This window comes from Nipponia nippon, unplaced genomic scaffold, assembly GCF_047370975.1.
Source record: "Nipponia nippon isolate SJK-2023a ecotype South Korea unplaced genomic scaffold, ASM4737097v1 scaffold_74, whole genome shotgun sequence".
Classification (NCBI taxonomy): Eukaryota; Metazoa; Chordata; class Aves; order Pelecaniformes; family Threskiornithidae; genus Nipponia; species Nipponia nippon.
Window position 1 is genome coordinate 117961 of NW_028262396.1, and position 22365 is coordinate 140325.

Consider the following 22365-nt stretch of genomic DNA (forward strand, 5'->3'; position numbering starts at 1 on the left):
GAATTTTGCAGGTAGCAGACCCAGACGCTGCAAGGTTGTTAGTTGAAGAGTTTTCTTAAACTTGAAGGCAGGTTTATTCCCAGAAGCTCCCCGAGACTCCTTCCAGGCATCTCCAGTGTCCAGTGTTTAGCTTTGTCTGGAGACAGGTGAATTCCCTGGCAGCAGCCCCAGGCTCTTTGAAGGGAGCTACGCAAAGAGCATTGTGTATGTTGGGGGAAGGGCTGTGCTCAGTAGCTGGGTGGGAATTCTCCCAGGCACGTTCAGGATTGTCTTGGCCTCCTCTGGGGAAAGCTGAAGTCCCAGGCAGCGGCCCCAGACTCCTGCACGGTAGCTACCCGAAGCGTTTTGTCCACGTTGGAGGCAGGTGCAAGCCCGGTAGCTCCCTGGGACTTGTCCCAGGCAGCTGCAGAATTTGTTGGTCTTCCCTGGAGAGAGCTGAATTTTGCAGGTAGCAGCCCCAGACTCCTCCAAGGAATCCACTCAGGGAGTGTTTTCACTGCTGGGGGATGGTCCATGCCCTGTAGCTTTCTGGGAGTCCTCCCAGGCAGCTTTGGAGTTTTTTGGCCTTCGCAGGATATAGCTGAAATCTCAGGTATCAGCCCCAGACTCCTCCAGGGAATCCACCTGAGGTGTTTTCTCAATGTTGGAGGCAGGTCCATGCTCTGTACCTTGCTGGGACTCCTGCGAAGCAGCCTGGGAGTGTTTTTTCCTTCCCTGGAGATGGCTGAATTTTCTGGGTAGCAGCCCCAGACTCCTCCTCGGTAGTTACCTGAAAAGTTTTCTTCATGTAGGACTCAGGTGCGTGCCCGGTAGCTCCCCGGGACTCCTCCCAGGTGTCTGCACAAGTGTTTTGGCCTCCTCTGGAGATGGATGAATTCTCCGGCAGGAGCCCGAGACTCTTCAAAGGTAGCTATGCTACTGAGCACTGTGTATGTTGGAGGCAGGTCATGCTCTGTAGTTCCCCGGGACCTCTCCCAGGCAGCTCCAGAATGTTTTGGCCTTGTCAGGAGCTGGATGAATTCCTTGGTGAGCAGCCCTGGACTCCTCCAAGGTTGCTAGCACAGGCCTTTTGTCGATACTGGAGGCATGTCCGTGCTTTGTACCTTGCTGGGACTCCTCTCAGGCAGCTTGGGAGTGTTTTGCTGTTCCCTGGATATAGATGAAGTTTCAGGTAGCATCCCCCAAGTCCTCTCTAGTTAGTTACTTGAAGAGCTTTCTTCATACTGAAGGCAGGTCCATGCCCTGCAGCTCCCCAGGACTCCTCTGCAGCATCTCCAGGAGCATTCTGATTTCTCCTGGAGACCAGGGAATTCCCTGGTAGCAGCCCCAGACTAGTCTAAGGTAACTACCTGAACAGCAATGTGTATGCTGGGGGAAAGTCCATGCCCAGTAGCTCCCCAGGACTCCTCCCAGGCATCTCCTGGATGGTGGTGGACTTGGCAGTGCTAGGTTAACAGTTGGACTTGATGGTCTTAAAGGTCTTTTCCCGCCTAAACAATTCTATGATACTCCAGGGGTGTCTTGGCGTCCAGGGGTGTCTTAGCTGCCCAGCTGCACAGAGGCTTTTCTCCATGGCGCTGACGTAGCACTGGACCTCGTCTGGTGTGGAAGTCTCGGTCTCATGCCCTTGCCACTGACAAGTGCAGATCATCTTGTGTACTCAGGAGCCCTTGTTTTATGATTCTGTGATTTTTCTGAGGAAGGTTTCTTAGCTCTGCTGCAGGAGATGGGTACAATTTGAATCAGGTAGATGTGTTTCAGATGCGGTGTTTCTTCACGGGCACTTCTGGCAGGGGTAGAAGGAGAACATGGTTATCCTGACCCAGTAGATTCTGTGTTCCCTCTTGTGGTTTTCCCTCTGAGGAGGATCAGGTGATGAAGCAAGAGACGTGTTTTCATCATAGGTGGTTAGCAGCTAGGCTGTCAGTGTCTTTCTATTGCGTTTGCCTTGTCACCACTGACTCAGCCAGGAGCCGTTTGTTCTTCTTCATGTTGAGACCTCGTGGTCTGACACCTTCTGAGGGGCATGCCATTTTAGGAGTCCTTCCCAAGGAGGGCAGCAGGGGTCGCAGAGCACGTGACCTCAGAGGGCCAATGGAGACAACCGATGCCCATTTTCTGTTGGGGTGTAGTTTTTCCTTGTTTACTTCACAGAAGTCCCCATGTTGCTGCACATTCTTTGGATCAAGTTTACCCTACTGCATCATCAGGTGTAGGCATGACTTTTAAAGCTCAGCCAACCCCAACACATGTCATTGCTCATGCTTTTGCTTTCCATAGCTGCACTCAGAAGAGCTTGGAGAGCGTGGAATAGAGGTGGATGCCAGACAGATGCGCCTCCTTAAGAGACCCCCACTTCACTCTCCACCCTGGCAGAGCCAGGAGGAGCCCTGGCCAGCAAGCAGAAGGAGAGGTATGAGGCAAAGCCAGGCTCCAAAGCCCTGTTGCAAGGCATCGCATGTGCAAAATCACTTTCTGATGCAAAACCAGGGTAGATGCACGTAGGAACTCCGCAGTTCATGATTTCCAAGTAGTCAGGGGCTGATACGGGCGATACCCCATTAGCAGTCAACAGAAAAGGCAAGGCTGCTTCTTTATAATGATATTTATTTATATTAATATAATGTTGTTTATAATAAAAATTGTCAGCATTATCACGATAATAATGATCCACCTTTAAAATGATAATTATTCACTGTTCATCAACCTTTTCCTTTACATTTGTGGCTGGGCGGAGTGTTTTTTGCTTTCAAACAATGCCAGTTTGAGAACTAGCATTTCTCATCAGCTGTAGCTTTCTTGTTGGGTTTTGGGTTGGTTTGGGGAGTTTGATTGTGTGTTGTTTTTGTTTTTCCTGAGAAGAGCTGCTTTTGAATTGCTGTGAATTCAGTGGCTGGTTTGCAGCAGTAGAGCATGGAGGAGGAATCCGTATTGAAATAAAAGTGTTTTGGCTGGCAAGACAAAGAGGTGCCAGTTTGGAGAGTCCTTCTGCATCGTTCTGAAGGATTACCAGAGCAAGGCAGCAAGGAGTCTACATTGGAAACTCGATGTTCCTGTTGCTTAACTCCAGAGCGATTGCTGAGGTTGAGGGGGCTCTGGCCCTCTTTTTTCCAAACTGGAGAGAATTCAGTTCGAGGGAGAGCCTCTTTGGCAGTTTTAGTAGTTTAGGGCCAGAGTCCATTTGGGGGCTGGGGCCCTTGGGGCTGGGGGCTGTTTCTGCCCCGTGGGCTTGGCCTGGTGCTGCCAGCTGGGAAGGGGCTTTCCAAAATCCTGCTGGAAGGAGGCAGATGTGGGACCTGTGGACAGGGAGCACCCCTGGACCAGCCGCAGGACCTGCTGCCAAGCTGCATTCAGATCAGCTCTTCCCAGCAGGACACTGCCCAGGAGTGACTGTGAGTGTTGCTGTTCTCCCTCCGGAAGCATGGCACGCCCCAAGCACAGCCAGAGCTGCGCCTGTGCCAGGAGAAGCCTTTAAGCAGAGCCGGGGCTGATGGTGACAGCTCCCAGCAGCTGTCCAGGTCAGAGAGATGCAGGTAAGATGGCAGAGAGGGGACACTGAGTGGTTGTCACTTCTCTTGCAGGAACAGCGTTTAACAGCAGGAGGGAGGCAGGACGAAAGGGCCCATGATGTCAAAAAGCACATCAAACAACTGGTGCAGTCATGATGAGAGCAGAAGGAGATGAGAAGGAGATGCAGGTGACCCGTCTGGGACAATGCTTGCGAGGTAACATCTGCCACCCGAACCCAGGGCCAGAGAGAGGCAGTGGGAGGTGGTGGAGTGGGTGAGGAAGGTGCCTGGGAGAGGGGAGAGCAGGGGGAGGTGGGAGACCGAGATGGAGATGGAGGGGGAAAAGCCGGGGTGTTGGCAGTGAGGACGCTTCTCCTGTGGAGGGGCTTGTGAGGTCACTGGTGCCTGAGGAGCTGATAGGGCAGGAGCAGGCCCCTGGCTTGAGCAGGTGCTTGTGATGTCACTGGTGCCTGAGGAGCTGATAGGCCAGGAGCAGGCAGGTGTGAGCAGCCATCAAGGGGACTGCTTAGAAGGGGAAATGCCTGAGCAGCAGAACGTTCCTGCGAGCCTGGGAGCTGTGAGCCTGGCGATCAGAAGCATCCCTGAGACGTGCAGCTGGCCGCTTTGCAGCACAGCTAGGGACCGAGAATCCAGGCACCTCCAGATCATCTCGGAAGTGAGACTCTGTCTGTTACGTTATTCTTCCCCCTTTGGGCTCACTTTTGGTGTGGGTTAGGTTTATGCACCCACCTCTGGGATGGCTGGGTCCCCTCTGGGATCGCTTTGTCCTCCCCTCTGGGATGATGCTTTGGCCCTTTCTGGAATCTAATTCACTCTGTACCAGTATTATATCTCCATATAAGTAATCCATCATCAGTATATCTGCTGCTCTTTCGAGGATAAGTTCTCTGCCTAATGACAACTTTGTAGTAACCTGGCTGTTGCTGTTCTCTTACTTATTCCTAAAAGATTGGTTGTTGCTATACGATTGCTTGCTGCTTTTATTGACTGCTGCCATCCTATTGATTGATGCTCTGCCATTGATTGCTGATAGAAATGGGAAGCAGGTCCATGCCCTGGAGCTCCCCAGGCCTCCTCCCAGGCATCTGCCCCAGTGTTTTGTCCTGCTGTGGAGGGAGCTGAAGTCCTGGGTAGCAGCCCCAGACTGCACCAGGGGAGACACCTGAAGAGTTTGGTGTATGTCGGAGGCACTCTGGAACTCCTTGCAGGGATTTCCCGGGGTCCTTTGGTTTCTTCTGGAGACAAGTGAATTCCCAGGTAGCAGCCCCAGAATCTTCTAAGGTAGCTACCCAAAGAGCATGGTGCATGTTGGGGGCAGGTCCATGCCTGTTTTTACTTCAGGACTTTTCCCATACATCTGACGGAGTGTTTTCATTTTCTTTACACACACCTGAAGTCCCAGGTAGCTGCAGCACAACTTTCCCCGTTAGTTAGTGGCAGAGTTTTCCTTGTCTTGGAGGCAGGCCATGCCCGATAGCTCCTCGGGAATCCTCGGAGGAATCTCCAGAATGTTTTGGCCTCCCCTGGAGACAGCTGAATTTAGCAGGTAGCCATCCCAGACTTTTCCAAGGTAGATACCCAAGGTGTTTTGTGTATGGTGGAGGCAAGCCCATGCTCGGTAGACCTCTGGGAGTCCTCCAAGGCAGCATGGGAGTGCTTTGCCTTTCCCTGGAGCCAGCTGAAGTCCTGGATAGAAGATGCATGTGACACCTGTATGGTTACCTGAAAGGTTTTGTTCACGTGGGGGCAGGTCCGTGGCTGGTAGCTCCCCCACTGGGAAGTTCTCCCAAAGAGTTTTGCCTCTGCTGGAGGCAGTTCCATGCCCTGTTGGCCTCAGACTCCTCCCAGGACAGCTTTGGAGTGTTTGCAGTTTGCCTGGAGACAGCTGAGGTCCTTGGTAACGCTGCAAGCCTCGTTGTTAGTTACCTGAAGAGTTTTCTTCATGTGTGAAGGCAGGTTTATTCCCAGAAGCTCCCCAGGGACCCCTCCCAGGGAAATCCAAGTGTCCAGTGTTTAGCTTTGTCTGGAGACAGGTGAATTCCCTGGCAGCAGCCCCAGGCTCTTTGAAGGGAGCTACGCAAAGAGCATTGTGTATGTTGGGGGAAGGGCTGTGCTCAGTAGCTGGGTGGGAATTCTCCCAGGCACGTTCAGGATTGTCTTGGCCTCCTCTGGGGAAAGCTGAAGTCCCAGGCAGCGGCCCCAGACTCCTGCACGGTAGGTACCCGAAGCGTTTTGTCCACGTTGGAGGCAGGTGCAAGCCCGGTAGCTCCCTGGGACTTGTCCCAGGCAGCTGCAGAATTTGTTGGTCTTCCCTGGAGAGAGCTGAATTTTGCAGGTAGCAGCCCCAGACTCCTCCAAGGAATCCACTCAGGGAGTGTTTTCACTGCTGGGGGATGGTCCATGCCCTGTAGCTTTCTGGGAGTCCTCCCAGGCAGCTTTGGAGTTTTTTGGCCTTCGCAGGATATAGCTGAAATCTCAGGTATCAGCCCCAGACTCCTCCAGGGAATCCACCTGAGGAGTTTTCTCAATGTTGGAGGCAGGTCCATGCTCTGTACCTTGCTGGGACTCCTGCGAAGCAGCCTGGGAGTGTTTTTTCCTTCCCTGGAGATGGCTGAATTTTCTGGGTAGCAGCCCCAGACTCCTCCTCGGTAGTTACCTGAAAAGTTTTCTTCATGTAGGACTCAGGTGCGTGCCCGGTAGCTCCCCGGGACTCCTCCCAGGTGTCTGCACAAGTGTTTTGGCCTCCTCTGGAGATGGATGAATTCTCCGGCAGGAGCCCGAGACTCTTCAAAGGTAGCTATGCTACTGAGCACTGTGTATGTTGGAGGCAGGTCATGCTCTGTAGTTCCCCGGGACCTCTCCCAGGCAGCTCCAGAATGTTTTGGCCTTGTCAGGAGCTGGATGAATTCCTTGGTGAGCAGCCCTGGACTCCTCCAAGGTTGCTAGCACAGGCCTTTTGTCGATACTGGAGGCATGTCCGTGCTTTGTACCTTGCTGGGACTCCTCTCAGGCAGCTTGGGAGTGTTTTGCTGTTCCCTGGATATAGATGAAGTTTCAGGTAGCATCCCCCAAGTCCTCTCTAGTTAGTTACTTGAAGAGCTTTCTTCATACTGAAGGCAGGTCCATGCCCTGCAGCTCCCCAGGACTCCTCTGCAGCATCTCCAGGAGCATTCTGATTTCTCCTGGAGACCAGGGAATTCCCTGGTAGCAGCCCCAGACTAGTCTAAGGTAACTACCTGAACAGCAATGTGTATGCTGGGGGAAAGTCCATGCCCAGTAGCTCCCCAGGACTCCTCCCAGGCATCTCCTGGATGGTGGTGGACTTGGCAGTGCTAGGTTAACAGTTGGACTTGATGGTCTTAAAGGTCTTTTCCCGCCTAAACAATTCTATGATACTCCAGGGGTGTCTTGGCGTCCAGGGGTGTCTTAGCTGCCCAGCTGCACAGAGGCTTTTCTCCATGGCACTGACGTAGCACTGGACCTCGTCTGGTGTGGAAGTCTCGGTCTCATGCCCTTGCCACTGACAAGTGCAGATCATCCTGTGTACTCAGTAGCCCTTGTTTTATGATTCTGTGATTTTTCTGAGGAAGGTTTCTTAGCTCTGCTGCAGGAGATGGGTGCAATTTGAATCAGGTAGATGTGTATCAGATGCGGTGTTTCTTCACGGGCACTTCTGGCAGGGGTAGAAGGAGAACATGGTTATCCTGACCCAGTAGATTCTGTGTTCCCTCTTGTGGTTTTCCCTCTGAGGAGGATCAGAAAGGATGAAGCAAGAGACGTGTTTTCATCATAGGTGGCTAGCAGCTAGGCTGTCAGTGTCTTTCTATTGCGTTTGCCTTGCCACCACTGACTCAGCCAGGAGCCGTTTGTTCTTCTTCATGTTGAGACCTCGTGGTCTGACACCTTCTGAGGGGCATGCCATTTTAGGAGTCCTTCCCAAGGAGGGCAGCAGGGGTCGCAGAGCACGTGACCTCAGAGGGCCAATGGAGACAACCGATGCCCATTTTCTGTTGGGGTGTAGTTTTTCCTTGTTTACTTCACAGAAGTCCCCATGTTGCTGCACATTCTTTGGATCAAGTTTACCCTACTGCATCATCAGGTGTAGGCATGACTTTTAAAGCTCAGCCAACCCCAACACATGTCATTGCTCATGCTTTTGCTTTCCATAGCTGCACTCAGAAGAGCTTGGAGAGCGTGGAATAGAGGTGGATGCCAGACAGATGCGCCTCCTTAAGAGACCCCCACTTCACTCTCCACCCTGGCAGAGCCAGGAGGAGCCCTGGCCAGCAAGCAGAAGGAGAGGTATGAGGCAAAGCCAGGCTCCAAAGCCCTGTTGCAAGGCATCGCATGTGCAAAATCACTTTCTGATGCAAAACCAGGGTAGATGCTCATAGGAACTGCTCCGCAATCTGCTGTGGCATTAACCTTGGAATTTAGCAAGGGTGCTGCTTCTTAGGCATGGCTTGTGCCTCTTTCAGCTCAAAGTGACCATGTTTAGCAATGCTGTGCCTTATCGAAGTAGAATGCAGCCGGAGAGGAGTTGGGAAGGGGGATGTGAGCAGCAATAGCATCCATGTGAGCAGCAAACCCCAGGTATCTTTCCTGGAATCCATCCTGCTCTGGTCACCCTGCGTGGTTAGGTGTCCGGTCAAGAGGACAAACCTGGCAGCATTTTCCTTCTGTACCTGGTGCGGTCACAAGTCAAGCAGTTAGCCTGGCCATTTTCATTATGGTGACGTCCTAAATGAATCCTTGCAAGGCTCTGAAATAGAAAAAACCATCCTCCTACCTAATAAGCTAAGTAGTGGTGCACATGCATTCATGATTTCCAAGTAGTCAGGGGCTGATACGGGCGATACCCCATTAGCAGTCAACAGAAAAGGCAAGGCTGCTTCTTTATAATGATATTTATTTATATTAATATAATGTTGTTTATAATAAAAATTGTCAGCATTATCACGATAATAATGATCCACCTTTAAAATGATAATTATTCACTGTTCATCAACCTTTTCCTTTACATTTGTGGCTGGGCAGAGTGTTTTTTGCTTTCAAACAATGCCAGTTTGAGAACTAACATTTCTGGTCAGCTGTAGCTTTCTTGTTGGGTTTTGGGTTGGTTTGGGGAGTTTGATTGTGTGTTGTTTTTGTTTTTCCTGAGAAGAGCTGCTTTTGAATTGCTGTGAATTCAGTGGCTGGTTTGCAGCAGTAGAGCATGGAGGAGGAATCCGTATTGAAATAAAAGTGTTTTGGCTGGCAAGACAAAGAGGTGCCAGTTTGGAGAGTCCTTCTGCATCGTTCTGAAGGATTACCAGAGCAAGGCAGCAAGGAGTCTACATTGGAAACTCGATGTTCCTGTTGCTTAACTCCAGAGCGATTGCTGAGGTTGAGGGGGCTCTGGCCCTCTTTTTTCCAAACTGGAGAGAATTCAGTTCGAGGGAGAGCCTCTTTGGCAGTTTTAGTAGTTTAGGGCCAGAGTCCATTTGGGGGCTGGGGCCCTTGGGGCTGGGGGCTGTTTCTGCCCCGTGGGCTTGGCCTGGTGCTGCCAGCTGGGAAGGGGCTTTCCAAAATCCTGCTGGAAGGAGGCAGATGTGGGACCTGTGGACAGGGAGCACCCCTGGACCAGCCGCAGGACCTGCTGCCAAGCTGCATTCAGATCAGCTCTTCCCAGCAGGACACTGCCCAGGAGTGACTGTGAGTGTTGCTGTTCTCCCTCCGGAAGCATGGCACGCCCCAAGCACAGCCAGAGCTGCGCCTGTGCCAGGAGAAGCCTTTAAGCAGAGCCGGGGCTGATGGTGACAGCTCCCAGCAGCTGTCCAGGTCAGAGAGATGCAGGTAAGATGGCAGAGAGGGGACACTGAGTGGTTGTCACTTCTCTTGCAGGAACAGCGTTTAACAGCAGGAGGGAGGCAGGACGAAAGGGCCCATGATGTCAAAAAGCACATCAAACAACTGGTGCAGTCATGATGAGAGCAGAAGGAGATGAGAAGGAGATGCAGGTGACCCGTCTGGGACAATGCTTGCGAGGTAACATCTGCCACCCGAACCCAGGGCCAGAGAGAGGCAGTGGGAGGTGGTGGAGTGGGTGAGGAAGGTGCCTGGGAGAGGGGAGAGCAGGGGGAGGTGGGAGACCGAGATGGAGATGGAGGGGGAAAAGCCGGGGTGTTGGCAGTGAGGACGCTTCTCCTGTGGAGGGGCTTGTGAGGTCACTGGTGCCTGAGGAGCTGATAGGGCAGGAGCAGGCCCCTGGCTTGAGCAGGTGCTTGTGATGTCACTGGTGCCTGAGGAGCTGATAGGCCAGGAGCAGGCAGGTGTGAGCAGCCATCAAGGGGACTGCTTAGAAGGGGAAATGCCTGAGCAGCAGAACGTTCCTGCGAGCCTGGGAGCTGTGAGCCTGGCGATCAGAAGCATCCCTGAGACGTGCAGCTGGCCGCTTTGCAGCACAGCTAGGGACCGAGAATCCAGGCACCTCCAGATCATCTCGGAAGTGAGACTCTGTCTGTTATGTTATTCTTCCCCCTTTGGGCTCACTTTTGGTGTGGGTTAGGTTTATGCACCCACCTCTGGGATGGCTGGGTCCCCTCTGGGATCGCTTTGTCCTCCCCTCTGGGATGATGCTTTGGCCCTTTCTGGAATCTAATTCACTCTGTACCAGTATTATATCTCCATATAAGTAATCCATCATCAGTATATCTGCTGCTCTTTCGAGGATAAGTTCTCTGCCTAATGACAACTTTGTAGTAACCTGGCTGTTGCTGTTCTCTTACTTATTCCTAAAAGATTGGTTGTTGCTATACGATTGCTTGCTGCTTTTACTGACTGCTGCCATCCTATTGATTGATGCTCTGCCATTGATTGCTGATAGAAATGGGAAGCAGGTCCATGCCCTGGAGCTCCCCAGGCCTCCTCCCAGGCATCTGCCCCAGTGTTTTGTCCTGCTGTGGAGGGAGCTGAAGTCCTGGGTAGCAGCCCCAGACTGCACCAGGGGAGACACCTGAAGAGTTTGGTGTATGTCGGAGGCACTCTGGAACTCCTTGCAGGGATTTCCCGGGGTCTTTTGGTTTCTTCTGGAGACAAGCGAATTCCCAGGTAGCCGCCCAGAATCTTCTAAGGTAGCTACCCAAAGAGCATGGTGCATGTTGGGGGCAGGTCCATTCCTGTTTTTACTTCAGGACTTTTCCCATACATCTGACGGAGTGTTTTCATTTTCTTTACACACACCTGAAGTCCCAGGTAGCTGCAGCACAACTTTCCCCGTTAGTTAGTGGCAGAGTTTTCCTTGTCTTGGAGGCAGGCCATGCCCGATAGCTCCTCGGGAATCCTCGGAGGAATCTCCAGAATGTTTTGACCTCCCCTGGAGACAGCTGAATTTAGCAGGTAGCCGTCCCAGACTTTTCCAAGGTAGATACCCAAGGTGTTTTGTGTATGGTGGAGGCAAGCCCATGCTCGGTAGACCTCTGGGAGTCCTCCAAGGCAGCATGGGAGTGCTTTGCCTTTCCCTGGAGCCAGCTGAAGTCCTGGATAGAAGATGCATGTGACACCTGTATGGTTACCTGAAAGGTTTTGTTCACGTGGGGGCAGGTCCGTGGCTGGTAGCTTCCCCCACTGGGAAGTTCTCCCAAAGAGTTTTGCCTCTGCTGGAGGAGTTCCATGCCCTGTTGGCCTCAGACTCCTCCCAGGACAGCTGAGTGTTTGCAGTTTGCCTGGAGACAGAGGTCCTTGGTAACAGCTGCAAGCCTCGTCCTAGCTAGTTACCTGAAGAGTTTTCTTCATGTGTGAGGCAGGTTTCCATGCCTGGTAGCTTCCCAGGGACCCCTCCCAGGGAAATCCAAGTGTCCAGTGTTTAGCTTTGTCTGGAGACAGGTGAATTCCCTGGCAGCAGCCCCAGGCTCTTTGAAGGGAGCTACGCAAAGAGCATTGTGTATGTTGGGGGAAGGGCTGTGCTCAGTAGCTGGGTGGGAATTCTCCCAGGCACGTTCAGGATTGTCTTGGCCTCCTCTGGGGAAAGCTGAAGTCCCAGGCAGCAGCCCCAGACTCCTGCACAGTAGCTACCCGAAGCGTTTTGTCCACGTTGGAGGCAGGTGCAAGCCCGGTAGCTCCCTGGGACTTGTCCCAGGCAGCTGCAGAATTTGTTGGTCTTCCCTGGAGAGAGCTGAATTTTGCAGGTAGCAGCCCCTGACTCCTCCAAGGAATCCACTCAGGGAGTGTTTTCACTGTTGGGGCATGGTCCATGCCCTGTAGCTTTCTGGGAGTCCTCCCAGGCAGCTTTCGAGTTTTTTGGCCTTCCCCGGATATAGCTGAAATCTCGGGTATCAGCCCCAGACTCCTCCAGGGAATCCATCTGAGGAGTTTTCTCAATGTTGGAGGCAGGTCCATGCTCTGTACCTTGCTGGGACTCCTGCGAAGCAGCCTGGGAGTGTTTTTTCCTTCCCTGGAGATGGCTGAATTTTCTGGGTAGCAGCCCCAGACTCCTCCTCGGTAGTTACCTGAAAAGTTTTCTTCATGTAGGACTCAGGTGCGTGCCCGGTAGCTCCCCGGGACTCCTCCCAGGTGTCTGCACAAGTGTTTTGGCCTCCTCTGGAGATGGATGAATTCTCCGGCAGGAGCCCGAGACTCTTCAAAGGTAGCTATGCTACTGAGCACTGTGTATGTTGGAGGCAGGTCATGCTCTGTAGTTCCCCGGGACCTCTCCCAGGCAGCTCCAGAATGTTTTGGCCTTGTCAGGAGCTGGATGAATTCCTTGGTGAGCAGCCCTGGACTCCTCCAAGGTTGCTAGCACAGGCCTTTTGTCGATACTGGAGGCATGTCCGTGCTTTGTACCTTGCTGGGACTCCTCTCAGGCAGCTTGGGAGTGTTTTGCTGTTCCCTGGATATAGATGAAGTTTCAGGTAGCATCCCCCAAGTCCTCTCTAGTTAGTTACTTGAAGAGCTTTCTTCATACTGAAGGCAGGTCCATGCCCTGCAGCTCCCCAGGACTCCTCTGCAGCATCTCCAGGAGCATTCTGATTTCTCCTGGAGACCAGGGAATTCCCTGGTAGCAGCCCCAGACTAGTCTAAGGTAACTACCTGAACAGCAATGTGTATGCTGGGGGAAAGTCCATGCCCAGTAGCTCCCCAGGACTCCTCCCAGGCATCTCCTGGATGGTGGTGGACTTGGCAGTGCTAGGTTAACAGTTGGACTTGATGGTCTTAAAGGTCTTTTCCCGCCTAAACAATTCTATGATACTCCAGGGGTGTCTTGGCGTCCAGGGGTGTCTTAGCTGCCCAGCTGCACAGAGGCTTTTCTCCATGGCACTGACGTAGCACTGGACCTCGTCTGGTGTGGAAGTCTCGGTCTCATGCCCTTGCCACTGACAAGTGCAGATCATCCTGTGTACTCAGTAGCCCTTGTTTTATGATTCTGTGATTTTTCTGAGGAAGGTTTCTTAGCTCTGCTGCAGGAGATGGGTGCAATTTGAATCAGGTAGATGTGTATCAGATGCGGTGTTTCTTCACGGGCACTTCTGGCAGGGGTAGAAGGAGAACATGGTTATCCTGACCCAGTAGATTCTGTGTTCCCTCTTGTGGTTTTCCCTCTGAGGAGGATCAGAAAGGATGAAGCAAGAGACGTGTTTTCATCATAGGTGGCTAGCAGCTAGGCTGTCAGTGTCTTTCTATTGCATTTGCCTTGCCACCACTGACTCAGCCAGGAGCCGTTTGTTCTTCTTCATGTTGAGACCTCGTGGTCTGACACCTTCTGAGGGGCATGCCATTTTAGGAGTCCTTCCCAAGGAGGGCAGCAGGGGTCGCAGAGCACGTGACCTCAGAGGGCCAATGGAGACAACCGATGCCCATTTTCTGTTGGGGTGTAGTTTTTCCTTGTTTACTTCACAGAAGTCCCCATGTTGCTGCACATTCTTTGGATCAAGTTTACCCTACTGCATCATCAGGTGTAGGCATGACTTTTAAAGCTCAGCCAACCCCAACACATGTCATTGCTCATGCTTTTGCTTTCCATAGCTGCACTCAGAAGAGCTTGGAGAGCGTGGAATAGAGGTGGATGCCAGACAGATGCGCCTCCTTAAGAGACCCCCACTTCACTCTCCACCCTGGCAGAGCCAGGAGGAGCCCTGGCCAGCAAGCAGAAGGAGAGGTATGAGGCAAAGCCAGGCTCCAAAGCCCTGTTGCAAGGCATCGCATGTGCAAAATCACTTTCTGATGCAAAACCAGGGTAGATGCACGTAGGAACTGCTCCGCAATCTGCTGTGGCATTAACCTTGGAATTTAGCAAGGGTGCTTCTTTTTAGGCATGGCTTGTGCCTCTTTCAGCTCAAAGTGACCATGTTTAGCAATGCTGTGCCTTATCGAAGTAGAATGCAGCCGGAGAGGAGTTGGGAAGGGGGATGTGAGCAGCAATAGCATCCATGTGAGCAGCAAACCCCAGGTATCTTTCCTGGAATCCATCCTGCTCTGGTCACCCTGCGTGGTTAGGTGTCCGGTCAAGAGGACAAACCTGGCAGCATTTTCCTTCTGTACCTGGTGCGGTCACAAGTCAAGCAGTTAGCCTGGCCATTTTCATTATGGTGACGTCCTAAATGAATCCTTGCAAGGCTCTGAAATAGAAAAAACCATCCTCCTACCTAATAAGCTAAGTAGTGGTGCACATGCATTCATGATTTCCAAGTAGTCAGGGGCTGATACGGGCGATACCCCATTAGCAGTCAACAGAAAAGGCAAGGCTGCTTCTTTATAATGATATTTATTTATATTAATATAATGTTGTTTATAATAAAAATTGTCAGCATTATCACGATAATAATGATCCACCTTTAAAATGATAATTATTCACTGTTCATCAACCTTTTCCTTTACATTTGTGGCTGGGCAGAGTGTTTTTTGCTTTCAAACAATGCCAGTTTGAGAACTAACATTTCTGGTCAGCTGTAGTTTTCTTGTTGGGTTTTGGGTTGGTTTGGGGAGTTTGATTGTGTGTTGTTTTTGTTTTTCCTGAGAAGAGCTGCTTTTGAATTGCTGTGAATTCAGTGGCTGGTTTGCAGCAGTAGAGCATGGAGGAGGAATCCGTATTGAAATAAAAGTGTTTTGGCTGGCAAGACAAAGAGGTGCCAGTTTGGAGAGTCCTTCTGCATCGTTCTGAAGGATTACCAGAGCAAGGCAGCAAGGAGTCTACATTGGAAACTCGATGTTCCTGTTGCTTAACTCCAGAGCGATTGCTGAGGTTGAGGGGGCTCTGGCCCTCTTTTTTCCAAACTGGAGAGAATTCAGTTCGAGGGAGAGCCTCTTTGGCAGTTTTAGTAGTTTAGGGCCAGAGTCCATTTGGGGGCTGGGGCCCTTGGGGCTGGGGGCTGTTTCTGCCCCGTGGGCTTGGCCTGGTGCTGCCAGCTGGGAAGGGGCTTTCCAAAATCCTGCTGGAAGGAGGCAGATGTGGGACCTGTGGACAGGGAGCACCCCTGGACCAGCCGCAGGACCTGCTGCCAAGCTGCATTCAGATCAGCTCTTCCCAGCAGGACACTGCCCAGGAGTGACTGTGAGTGTTGCTGTTCTCCCTCCGGAAGCATGGCACGCCCCAAGCACAGCCAGAGCTGCGCCTGTGCCAGGAGAAGCCTTTAAGCAGAGCCGGGGCTGATGGTGACAGCTCCCAGCAGCTGTCCAGGTCAGAGAGATGCAGGTAAGATGGCAGAGAGGGGACACTGAGTGGTTGTCACTTCTCTTGCAGGAACAGCGTTTAACAGCAGGAGGGAGGCAGGACGAAAGGGCCCATGATGTCAAAAAGCACATCAAACAACTGGTGCAGTCATGATGAGAGCAGAAGGAGATGAGAAGGAGATGCAGGTGACCCGTCTGGGACAATGCTTGCGAGGTAACATCTGCCACCCGAACCCAGGGCCAGAGAGAGGCAGTGGGAGGTGGTGGAGTGGGTGAGGAAGGTGCCTGGGAGAGGGGAGAGCAGGGGGAGGTGGGAGACCGAGATGGAGATGGAGGGGGAAAAGCCGGGGTGTTGGCAGTGAGGACGCTTCTCCTGTGGAGGGGCTTGTGAGGTCACTGGTGCCTGAGGAGCTGATAGGGCAGGAGCAGGCCCCTGGCTTGAGCAGGTGCTTGTGATGTCACTGGTGCCTGAGGAGCTGATAGGCCAGGAGCAGGCAGGTGTGAGCAGCCATCAAGGGGACTGCTTAGAAGGGGAAATGCCTGAGCAGCAGAACGTTCCTGCGAGCCTGGGAGCTGTGAGCCTGGCGATCAGAAGCATCCCTGAGACGTGCAGCTGGCCGCTTTGCAGCACAGCTAGGGACCGAGAATCCAGGCACCTCCAGATCATCTCGGAAGTGAGACTCTGTCTGTTATGTTATTCTTCCCCCTTTGGGCTCACTTTTGGTGTGGGTTAGGTTTATGCACCCACCTCTGGGATGGCTGGGTCCCCTCTGGGATCGCTTTGTCCTCCCCTCTGGGATGATGCTTTGGCCCTTTCTGGAATCTAATTCACTCTGTACCAGTATTATATCTCCATATAAGTAATCCATCATCAGTATATCTGCTGCTCTTTCGAGGATAAGTTCTCTGCCTAATGACAACTTTGTAGTAACCTGGCTGTTGCTGTTCTCTTACTTATTCCTAAAAGATTGGTTGTTGCTATACGATTGCTTGCTGCTTTTATTGACTGCTGCCATCCTATTGATTGATGCTCTGCCATTGATTGCTGATAGAAATGGGAAGCAGGTCCATGCCCTGGAGCTCCCCAGGCCTCCTCCCAGGCATCTGCCCCAGTGTTTTGTCCTGCTGTGGAGGGAGCTGAAGTCCTGGGTAGCAGCCCCAGACTGCACCAGGGGAGACACCTGAAGAGTTTGGTGTATGTCGGAGGCACTCTGGAACTCCTTGCAGGGATTTCCCGGGGTCCTTTGGTTTCTTCTGGAGACAAGTGAATTCCCAGGTAGCAGCCCCAGAATCTTCTAAGGTAGCTACCCAAAGAGCATGGTGCATGTTGGGGGCAGGTCCATGCCTGTTTTTACTTCAGGACTTTTCCCATACATCTGACGGAGTGTTTTCATTTTCTTTACACACACCTGAAGTCCCAGGTAGCTGCAGCACAACTTTCCCCGTTAGTTAGTGGCAGAGTTTTCCTTGTCTTGGAGGCAGGCCATGCCCGATAGCTCCTCGGGAATCCTCGGAGGAATCTCCAGAATGTTTTGGCCTCCCCTGGAGACAGCTGAATTTAGCAGGTAGCCATCCCAGACTTTTCCAAGGTAGTTACCCAAGGTGTTTTGTGTATGGTGGAGGCAGGCCCATGCTCGGTAGACCTCTGGGAGTCCTCCAAGGCAGCATGGGAGTGTTTTGCCTTTCCCTGGAGCCAGCTGAAGTCCTGGATAGAAGATGCATGTGACACCTGTATGGTTACCTGAAAGGTTTTGTTCATGTGGGGGCAGGTCCATGCCTGGTAGCTTCCCTGGGAAGTTCTCCCAGTTTTCATCTGCTGGAGGCAGTTCCATGCCCTGTAGCTCTCTCAGACTCCTGGGGCAGCTGAATTTTGGAGGCCTGGAGCAGCTGAGGTCCAGTAACAGCTGCAAGCCTCGTCCTAGCTAGTACCTGAAGAGTTTTCTTAAACTGTGAAGGCAGGTCCATGCCTGGAAGCTTCCCAGGGACCCCTCCCAGGGAAATCCAGTGTCCAGTGTTTAGCTTTGTCTGGAGACAGGTGAATTCCCTGGCAGCAGCCCCAGGCTCTTTGAAGGGAGCTACGCAAAGAGCATTGTGTATGTTGGGGGAAGGGCTGTGCTCAGTAGCTGGGTGGGAATTCTCCCAGGCACGTTCAGGATTGTCTTGGCCTCCTCTGGGGAAAGCTGAAGTCCCAGGCAGCAGCCCCAGACTCCTGCACGGTAGCTACCCGAAGCGTTTTGTCCACGTTGGAGGCAGGTGCAAGCCCGGTCGCTCCCTGGGACTTGTCCCAGGCAGCTGCAGAATTTGTTGGTCTTCCCTGGAGAGAGCTGAATTTTGCAGGTAGCAGCCCCAGACTCCTCCAAGGAATCCACTCAGGGAGTGTTTTCACTGCTGGGGGATGGTCCATGCCCTGTAGCTTTCTGGGAGTCCTCCCAGGCAGCTTTGGAGTTTTTTGGCCTTCGCAGGATATAGCTGAAATCTCAGGTATCAGCCCCAGACTCCTCCAGGGAATCCACCTGAGGTGTTTTCTCAATGTTGGAGGCAGGTCCATGCTCTGTACCTTGCTGGGACTCCTGCGAAGCAGCCTGGGAGTGTTTTTTCCTTCCCTGGAGATGGCTGAATTTTCTGGGTAGCAGCCCCAGACTCTTGCTCGGTAGTTACCTGAAAAGTTTTCTTCATGTAGAACTCAGGTGCGTGCCCGGTAGCTCCCCGGGACTCCTCCCAGGTGTCTGCACAAGTGTTTTGGCCTCCTCTGGAGATGGATGAATTCTCCGGCAGGAGCCCGAGACTCTTCAAAGGTAGCTATGCTACTGAGCACTGTGTATGTTGGAGGCAGGTCATGCTCTGTAGTTCCCCGGGACCTCTCCCAGGCAGCTCCAGAATGTTTTGGCCTTGTCAGGAGCTGGATGAATTCCTTGGTGAGCAGCCCTGGACTCCTCCAAGGTTGCTAGCACAGGCCTTTTGTCGATACTGGAGGCATGTCCGTGCTTTGTACCTTGCTGGGACTCCTCTCAGGCAGCTTGGGAGTGTTTTGCTGTTCCCTGGATATAGATGAAGTTTCAGGTAGCATCCCCCAAGTCCTCTCTAGTTAGTTACTTGAAGAGCTTTCTTCATACTGAAGGCAGGTCCATGCCCTGCAGCTCCCCAGGACTCCTCTGCAGCATCTCCAGGAGCATTCTGATTTCTCCTGGAGACCAGGGAATTCCCTGGTAGCAGCCCCAGACTAGTCTAAGGTAACTACCTGAACAGCAATGTGTATGCTGGGGGAAAGTCCATGCCCAGTAGCTCCCCAGGACTCCTCCCAGGCATCTCCTGGATGGTGGTGGACTTGGCAGTGCTAGGTTAACAGTTGGACTTGATGGTCTTAAAGGTCTTTTCCCGCCTAAACAATTCTATGATACTCCAGGGGTGTCTTGGCGTCCAGGGGTGTCTTAGCTGCCCAGCTGCACAGAGGCTTTTCTCCATGGCGCTGACGTAGCACTGGACCTCGTCTGGTGTGGAAGTCTCGGTCTCATGCCCTTGCCACTGACAAGTGCAGATCATCTTGTGTACTCAGGAGCCCTTGTTTTATGATTCTGTGATTTTTCTGAGGAAGGTTTCTTAGCTCTGCTGCAGGAGATGGGTACAATTTGAATCAGGTAGATGTGTTTCAGATGCGGTGTTTCTTCACGGGCACTTCTGGCAGGGGTAGAAGGAGAACATGGTTATCCTGACCCAGTAGATTCTGTGTTCCCTCTTGTGGTTTTCCCTCTGAGGAGGATCAGGTGATGAAGCAAGAGACGTGTTTTCATCATAGGTGGTTAGCAGCTAGGCTGTCAGTGTCTTTCTATTGCGTTTGCCTTGCCACCACTGACTCAGCCAGGAGCCGTTTGTTCTTCTTCATGTTGAGACCTCGTGGTCTGACACCTTCTGAGGGGCATGCCATTTTAGGAGTCCTTCCCAAGGAGGGCAGCAGGGGTCGCAGAGCACGTGACCTCAGAGGGCCAATGGAGACAACCGATGCCCATTTTCTGTTGGGGTGTAGTTTTTCCTTGTTTACTTCACAGAAGTCCCCATGTTGCTGCACATTCTTTGGATCAAGTTTACCCTACTGCATCATCAGGTGTAGGCATGACTTTTAAAGCTCAGCCAACCCCAACACATGTCATTGCTCATGCTTTTGCTTTCCATAGCTGCACTCAGAAGAGCTTGGAGAGCGTGGAATAGAGGTGGATGCCAGACAGATGCGCCTCCTTAAGAGACCCCCACTTCACTCTCCACCCTGGCAGAGCCAGGAGGAGCCCTGGCCAGCAAGCAGAAGGAGAGGTATGAGGCAAAGCCAGGCTCCAAAGCCCTGTTGCAAGGCATCGCATGTGCAAAATCACTTTCTGATGCAAAACCAGGGTAGATGCACGTAGGAACTGCTCCGCAATCTGCTGTGGCATTAACCTTGGAATTTAGCAAGGGTGCTTCTTTTTAGGCATGGCTTGTGCCTCTTTCAGCTCAAAGTGACCATGTTTAGCAATGCTGTGCCTTATCGAAGTAGAATGCAGCCGGAGAGGAGTTGGGAAGGGGGATGTGAGCAGCAATAGCATCCATGTGAGCAGCAAACCCCAGGTATCTTTCCTGGAATCCATCCTGCTCTGGTCACCCTGCGTGGTTAGGTGTCCGGTCAAGAGGACAAACCTGGCAGCATTTTCCTTCTGTACCTGGTGCGGTCACAAGTCAAGCAGTTAGCCTGGCCATTTTCATTATGGTGACGTCCTAAATGAATCCTTGCAAGGCTCTGAAATAGAAAAAACCATCCTCCTACCTAATAAGCTAAGTAGTGGTGCACATGCATTCATGATTTCCAAGTAGTCAGGGGCTGATACGGGCGATACCCCATTAGCAGTCAACAGAAAAGGCAAGGCTGCTTCTTTATAATGATATTTATTTATATTAATATAATGTTGTTTATAATAAAAATTGTCAGCATTATCACGATAATAATGATCCACCTTTAAAATGATAATTATTCACTGTTCATCAACCTTTTCCTTTACATTTGTGGCTGGGCGGAGTGTTTTTGCTTTCAAACAATGCCAGTTTGAGAACTAACATTTCTGGTCAGCTGTAGTTTTCTTGTTGGGTTTTGGGTTGGTTTGGGGAGTTTGATTGTGTGTTGTTTTTGTTTTTCCTGAGAAGAGCTGCTTTTGAATTGCTGTGAATTCAGTGGCTGGTTTGCAGCAGTAGAGCATGGAGGAGGAATCCGTATTGAAATAAAAGTGTTTTGGCTGGCAAGACAAAGAGGTGCCAGTTTGGAGAGTCCTTCTGCATCGTTCTGAAGGATTACCAGAGCAAGGCAGCAAGGAGTCTACATTGGAAACTCGATGTTCCTGTTGCTTAACTCCAGAGCGATTGCTGAGGTTGAGGGGGCTCTGGCCCTCTTTTTTCCAAACTGGAGAGAATTCAGTTCGAGGGAGAGCCTCTTTGGCAGTTTTAGTAGTTTAGGGCCAGAGTCCATTTGGGGGCTGGGGCCCTTGGGGCTGGGGGCTGTTTCTGCCCCGTGGGCTTGGCCTGGTGCTGCCAGCTGGGAAGGGGCTTTCCAAAATCCTGCTGGAAGGAGGCAGATGTGGGACCTGTGGACAGGGAGCACCCCTGGACCAGCCGCAGGACCTGCTGCCAAGCTGCATTCAGATCAGCTCTTCCCAGCAGGACACTGCCCAGGAGTGACTGTGAGTGTTGCTGTTCTCCCTCCGGAAGCATGGCACGCCCCAAGCACAGCCAGAGCTGCGCCTGTGCCAGGAGAAGCCTTTAAGCAGAGCCGGGGCTGATGGTGACAGCTCCCAGCAGCTGTCCAGGTCAGAGAGATGCAGGTAAGATGGCAGAGAGGGGACACTGAGTGGTTGTCACTTCTCTTGCAGGAACAGCGTTTAACAGCAGGAGGGAGGCAGGACGAAAGGGCCCATGATGTCAAAAAGCACATCAAACAACTGGTGCAGTCATGATGAGAGCAGAAGGAGATGAGAAGGAGATGCAGGTGACCCGTCTGGGACAATGCTTGCGAGGTAACATCTGCCACCCGAACCCAGGGCCAGAGAGAGGCAGTGGGAGGTGGTGGAGTGGGTGAGGAAGGTGCCTGGGAGAGGGGAGAGCAGGGGGAGGTGGGAGACCGAGATGGAGATGGAGGGGGAAAAGCCGGGGTGTTGGCAGTGAGGACGCTTCTCCTGTGGAGGGGCTTGTGAGGTCACTGGTGCCTGAGGAGCTGATAGGGCAGGAGCAGGCCCCTGGCTTGAGCAGGTGCTTGTGATGTCACTGGTGCCTGAGGAGCTGATAGGCCAGGAGCAGGCAGGTGTGAGCAGCCATCAAGGGGACTGCTTAGAAGGGGAAATGCCTGAGCAACAGAACGTTCCTGCGAGCCTGGGAGCTGTGAGCCTGGCGATCAGAAGCATCCCTGAGACGTGCAGCTGGCCGCTTTGCAGCACAGCTAGGGACCGAGAATCCAGGCACCTCCAGATCATCTCGGAAGTGAGACTCTGTCTGTTACGTTATTCTTCCCCCTTTGGGCTCACTTTTGGTGTGGGTTAGGTTTATGCACCCACCTCTGGGATGGCTGGGTCCCCTCTGGGATCGCTTTGTCCTCCCCTCTGGGATGATGCTTTGGCCCTTTCTGGAATCTAATTCACTCTGTACCAGTATTATATCTCCATATACGTAATCCAACATCGGTATATCTGCTGCTCTTTCGAGGATAAGTTCCCTGCCTAGTGACAACTTTTTAATAACCTGGCTGTTGCTATTCTGTTGCTTATTCCTAAAAGATTGGTTGTTGCTATACGATTGCTTGCTGCTTTTACTGACTGCTGCCATCCTATTGATTGATGCTCTGCCATTGATTGCTGATAGAAATGGGAAGCAGGTCCATGCCCTGGAGCTCCCCAGGCCTCCTCCCAGGCATCTGCCCCAGTGTTTTGTCCTGCTGTGGAGGGAGCTGAAGTCCTGGGTAGCAGCCCCAGACTGCACCAGGGGAGACACCTGAAGAGTTTGGTGTATGTCGGAGGCACTCTGGAACTCCTCGCAGGGATTTCCCGGGGTCCTTTGGTTTCTTCTGGAGACAAGTGAATTCCCAGGTAGCAGCCCCAGAATCTTCTAAGGTAGCTACCCAAAGAGCATGGTGCATGTTGGGGGCAGGTCCATGCCTGTTTTTACTTCAGGACTTTTCCCATACATCTGA

The 22365-nt window shown here is 52.2% G+C and overlaps 1 long non-coding RNA gene across 1 annotated transcript in view; it reads left to right on the forward strand.

The window, feature by feature from the left end:
• The first annotated feature begins 2278 nt into the window (after positions 1–2278).
• Positions 2279–22365, forward strand: part of LOC148050683 (uncharacterized) — a 34235-nt gene continuing 14148 nt past the window's right edge. The window contains exons 1-8 of the long non-coding RNA XR_015700875.1: positions 2279–2413; positions 3582–3725; positions 7700–7832; positions 9414–9557; positions 13530–13662; positions 15244–15387; positions 19343–19475; positions 21056–21199. This is a non-coding gene — a long non-coding RNA (uncharacterized LOC148050683). The remainder of the gene's footprint in view (positions 2414–3581; positions 3726–7699; positions 7833–9413; positions 9558–13529; positions 13663–15243; positions 15388–19342; positions 19476–21055; positions 21200–22365) is intronic.